General features: G+C 42.3%; 1 long non-coding RNA gene across 1 annotated transcript; it reads left to right on the top strand.

Annotated features, from left to right (window-relative positions):
- The first annotated feature begins 242 nt into the window (after positions 1-242).
- LOC116056184 lies at positions 243-3,518 on the top strand. Its single transcript, XR_004896684.1, has 5 exons — positions 243-371; positions 471-499; positions 777-833; positions 1,300-1,368; positions 3,400-3,518. It is a non-coding gene; the product is annotated as an uncharacterized LOC116056184 (long non-coding RNA).
- Positions 3,519-5,776: the final 2,258 nt, after the last annotated feature.

Below are 5,776 nucleotides of genomic sequence, written 5' to 3'. Positions count from 1 at the left end.
TTTCTGAAAGCACAATCAAGACAATGTAGCAACGGGTTCATTAGATGGTTAAATTGATAAAAGATATAATTATGAACAACATTCAAAGTAAGATCCAGTTGATGTAGACCTGATGTGAGGTGTGTTAACTAAGAGATACAGATTTGTACCAACAGAGACAGATTTACTTTGCAAAGTATGTTTCAAAACGTTTAGAAAAGGCACATATAGTAATATTGTAGTTGTTATTTTTAACCCAACATGAAGCTGTAACCAAAATGTTTTTATTCTCCTTCCAGATTGGTTGTTGTACATCATTGTGGCTGTGGGAGTAACAGCACTCTTAGCAGCAATCATCATCGTGGTAGTCATCAGACGGAAGAAAACTAAAAGTGAGAACAATCACAGATTCAACTTTTTTAACAAAAGGGTTTTAATAAACCTGGAATTTGACCGTGGAAGCTAAAGTCGACTCTCTTTTGTGTTTTCAGGGAACAACACGCAGACGAATGAAAACATTGTGAGTTTTAAACCTTAATAATCATATTTTTATATAGTTATGACTTTTACTGTGGTAGATCTTCAGTTTGCTGTGTTGTATTGACATAAACCAGTTGCAGCAGCAAAGGTCTCCAAAATGACCTTGCAATCTAATATCAAATTTAGAATTTAGCTTGAGAGGGACATTCAGGGAAAAATCAGAAGATGATGTTCATTTACAGCATAGCACACAGTATATACTATAATAAGTATAATAGATGTGTATGGAAAACCTTAACTAGTCTGTGTTTGTCCAGGGACTGAGTTTGAACCCTGCAGAGACTCAGTCTGCTCCAGAAACCAGTCAGGACATGGTGAGATCACACGCACACACACACACACACACACACACACACACACACACACACACACGCGCACAGACACACACACACACACACGCACGCACGCACGCACGCACACACACACACACACACACACACACTCTTACACACACACACACATACACACACACACACACACACACACTCTTACACACACACACATACACACACACACACACACACACACACACACACACAGTACAGAGTTACACCCACTGTTACAGGCCTATAATTGTTGTGAGATCACACACACGCACGCACACACACACACACACACTACAGAGTTACACCCACTGTTACAGGCCTATTATGGTTCCGCAAAATGAGTTACAGTTAAAACTTCCCTCTACCACAGAGAAAAAGAGAAGTCAAATTCTGCAGCTAAACTATAACACCCAACATGTTACTGAGCAGCCATTATGTTTTCTTCTCTGTGCAGGCTGATCCTGAAGGTGGTGTTTTCTACGCCTCCGTCAGCCACACCAAGAAGACCAGCAGTAAAGCTCAGGTCAGCTGTCTGATTGGTTATTGTGATGATGTTACTGAATGAAGAGTCTACAGCCATGTGAGCGGCTCTGTGAAGCTGCACAGTGCAGTTTGGAGCTGATTGCATCATGCAGCATGCTAACCACATCCATGTTGCTAACATGCTGATGCTAAGCAACTGTAATCTTTGACATGGCCACTATCTTAGATCAGAATCTTAGCATGCTAACATTGGGTATTGGACCTTTTTCACAGCAGACATTTTGACTTGTCATAGTAGGGAAAGCACAGCTGAAATTGATAACCTTAATGATGGCTCAATTCCATCAAGTGTCCCAGTAAGTTATTTCAGTGAGTCAGCATGCACCATACCAGGGCCTCTCCTAAGAGGAATGCAGCCATCATTAATGGTTTGGAATACACCTGTGCTGTTCCTACTATGACATGTCAACATGTCTGCCGTGAAAAAGGTCTATAGGCATTAATCACAAAGTACAGCTGAGGCTGATGTTAAAAGGTTTTACAAGTATTGAAATTCACATTACTATTACTAGTCTATATCCACGACGTTCCACTTCCTGAATTGCTCCGGTGCCACCGGAAATTCCGCCAGATGTCTCTCTTTTTCGGCTGGACGTCAGTTACCTTCAGCTTTCTTTGTGTTGTAATTTTAAACTCTGGTTGATTTCTGAGGACTATGGTTAACTGCTCCTCAGATCTCTGCAGGGTAAATCCAGACAGCTAGCTAGACTATCTGTCCAATCTGAGTTTTCTGTTACACGACTAAAACAACTTTTAAACGTGCACATGTTCCACCAAAACAAGCTCCTTCCTGAAGCTATTTTGCAGCGGATCCGTGGCTCTGTCCGGTGCTTAGCACTGTCTAAGACGATTGTGATTGTTTTTAAAGAAATGCCAATAAACCAGAGCATGTTTTACTCCCATCCTGGAATGCTGTGTGAACTAGCCAGACCTTCCTCCACAGCGCTGTGGAGGAAGGTCTGGCAATGCAAGGTTAGGGGATTACCAAAGTCTTTAAGATTAATTTTTTTCATTCAGTGTGTTGTTTGTTGTAATTTCTTGCATAGTTCATGTTGTGTTTATATGGGAATATGTACTAATAATCAACATTTCTGTAAATGTGCCAGTGTTAGTCAGCCGGCTGATCTTCAACTGGTCCTTAGGCTAGATGTTTTGAGACAGCAGGAAACAGCAAGACATATTAGTATGGGTTAACATTTACAGACAACAAGACAACAAGACACCATAAAGACAACAACAGCAGCAAAATAAGCATTCTTAAAGATGCTCTAAGAGATTTTGCGTGACGTTACTTCTTGTTGACGTTCAAAGTATTGTCAAACAAAACGGAGGCTAGCTCGCCCCTCCCTCCTCCTCATCCCCCCCCCCCCTCCCCCCCTCACTTCCGTGCTTCCTGAAACAGTCATGAACGTGCATTGTGGAAGTAGCCTACGTGCTAATGCTGCTGCGGTGATGGCTCAACCAACTCCTTCTTGTCTGTTATTGGCTGGAACACTGTTTGTTATGTTTGGTGGTGCAGGTTGGTGCAGTTTGTTTTTGTTGCCGTTTGTGGAGCCTGGGCTGTCTACAGAGACCGTGTTTTTTTACAGTGTGTTCAGGGGACAAGCAGCTAGCGGATAGTGAGGAGATGTTTGCTGTATGTGACAAAAAATGTTGTAGCCTAAAAAACTCGTGACATCGCTTAGAGCACCTTTAAGGAGGCATGCAGAGGAACAGGAAGCAGCAAGACATAAACAGTTTCCACATTCAGTACACGTAGACAGGGACGTAGCACAAAATTCTGGGCCCTGTAGAAAGGCATTTTCTATGGGCCCCTCCCCGCATCCACAGCTATTCATTCTAGCATCTTTTTGGGCCCTCCTCACATGAGGACCCTGGGTACTCAGTCCCCTTCCCCCCCCCAGTCCAACGCCCCTGCACGAAGACATGGAACAAACAAGAAACAAAACACAGCCGCGTCATGTCCTGCTGTGTCATTCATGTGTTGTGCTGTTTCCCTCTCTTTTCCCAGGCTCGGGGTAAAGATGCTGATGCTGATGATGAGGCAGTGACCTACAGCACCGTGAAAGCTCCTCCTTCTGCTGCTGCTGCAGCCTCTACTGATGTCAGCAACCTCTACGCCACCATCACCAAACCAATAAGACAGCACGGTGTAGTTACAGCTCATAGCATTACAGGTATTTACATTGATAGTTAATAAAAAGACCAACTCTGTTTTTATTCCGTTGGTGCCTTTTACTAGAATTCACTCATACTGTGTTACTGTATGAAGCCATTCAGCAACATTGTTTCTGCAGTAGAAATCCTTGTGATCATTTAATATGTATTCATATTTTTGTACATAACCCTTTTACCAGACCCTCTGGACCCTAAACGATATCATATTTTAATCCTTTTACAGCCATAAGAGCTACAGACTTACTGTTTTTTCCAGCTAAAAGCTAACACTCTGGTTGTCCCGGAGGTGTCTTTGGTGTCTTTGTAGTCCCTACAGGAGGTTTTCTATCCAGCCTGGAACTTGTGCCTTTTTCGGAGTTGTTGAGCAATAAATCCAAACTCTTAGATCCAAGATTTATCCACTTGATGTCCATAATTTATCACGTTTTCGGTCATTTTTGCCGCTAGCTCTGTGCTACCGTCTAGCATAAATCTCCCATGATGCTTTGTGAAAGTGTTGACGTTTTTCAACCAATGGGAAGGCAGGTCCGTCACACAAAGACTATGTAGTGGAAAAGGTAGATCACTCCAGGGAATCCGAGCGAGAACAAAGAGTATATAGTGGAAAAGATAGATAACTCCGGTCTATTACCGTTCTACAGAGGAGAATGGCATCACTGTTTAGAGATTTGGCATACATTTGGGCCGTTTTTTGAAGAAATGTAAATAGTTTGTCATTTATATGAGTTATAATGTTCATTATGTTTATTTTTGCACTGCATGACTCCAAATATATAGGAGAACTGTTTTAGACAACAAAAATGCTTGTGTAGCATTGCTGTGTGTGTGTGATATCAATAAATATGACATTATTATTTTGATTATTGGCATAAGTGAATGTCATGAGGGCAAAAGCGTCTGGACGTTTTTAGAAAAAAATGTATATACACTCACCTAAAGGATTATTAGGAACACCGTACTAATAGCGTGTTTGACCCCCTTTCGCCTTCAGAACTGCCTTGATTCTTTGTGGCATTGATTCAACAAGGTGCTGGAAGCATTCTTTAGAAATGTTGGCCTATATTGATAGGATAGCATCTGGCAGTTGATGGAGACTTGTGGGATGCACATCCAGGATATGAAGCTCCCGTTCCACCACATCCCAAAGATGTTCTATTGGGTTGAGATCTGGTGACTGTGGGGGCCATTTTAGTACAGTGAACTCATTGTCATGTTCAAGAAACCAATTTGAAAGGATTCAAGCTTTGTGACATGGTGCATTATCCTGCTGGAAGTAGCCATCAGAGGATGGGTACATGGTGGTCATAAAGGGATGGACGTGGTCAGAAACAATACTCAGGTAGGTTGTGGCATTTAAACGATGCCCAATTGGTACTAAGGGGCCTAACGTGTGCCAGGAAAACATTCCCCACACCATTACACCACCACCACCAGCCTGCACAGTGGTAACAAGGCATGATGGATCCATGTTTTCATTCTGTTTACGCCACATTCTGACTCTACCATCTGAAGGTCTCAACAGAAATCGATACTCATCAACTGTCTTCAACTGTCCAATTTTGGTGAGCTTGTGCAAATTGTAGCCTCATGTTCCTATTTTTAGTGGAGATGAGTGGTACCCAGTGGGGTCTTCTGCTGGAGTAGCCCATCCGCCTCAAGGTTGTTCATGTTGTGGCTTCACAAATGCTTTGCTGCATACCTCGGTTGTAACAAGTGTTTTTTTGAGTCAAAGTTGATCTTCTATCAGATGGAATCAGTCGGCCCATTCTCCTCTGACCTCTAGCATCAACAAGGCATTTTCGCCCCCCAGGACTGCAGCATACTGGATGTTTTTCCTTTTTCAGACCATTCTTTGTAAACCCTAGAAATGGTTGTGCATGAAAATCCCAGTAACTGAGCAGATAGTGAAATACTCTGACCAGCCCGTCTGGCAACAACAACCATGATACGCTCAAAGGTGCTTAGATCACATTTCCTTCCCATTCTGACATTCAGTTTGGAGTTCAGGAGATTGTCTAGACCTGGACGACACCCCTAAATGCATTGAAGCAGCTGCCATGTGATTGTTTGTTTAGATAATTGCATTAATGAGAAATTGAACAGTTGTTCCTAATAATCCTTTAGGTGAGTGTATTTTGTCAACTGTATAAGTTATGTTTATTTCTTCAGTGTTTGACTCCCAAGACATATGGGAACTGATTTAGACAGGA

The sequence above is a fragment of the Sander lucioperca genome, unplaced genomic scaffold, assembly GCF_008315115.2.
Source record: "Sander lucioperca isolate FBNREF2018 unplaced genomic scaffold, SLUC_FBN_1.2 Unpl_61, whole genome shotgun sequence".
Taxonomy (NCBI): domain Eukaryota; kingdom Metazoa; phylum Chordata; class Actinopteri; order Perciformes; family Percidae; genus Sander; species Sander lucioperca.
This window is presented reverse-complemented; position numbering and strand designations above follow the sequence as displayed.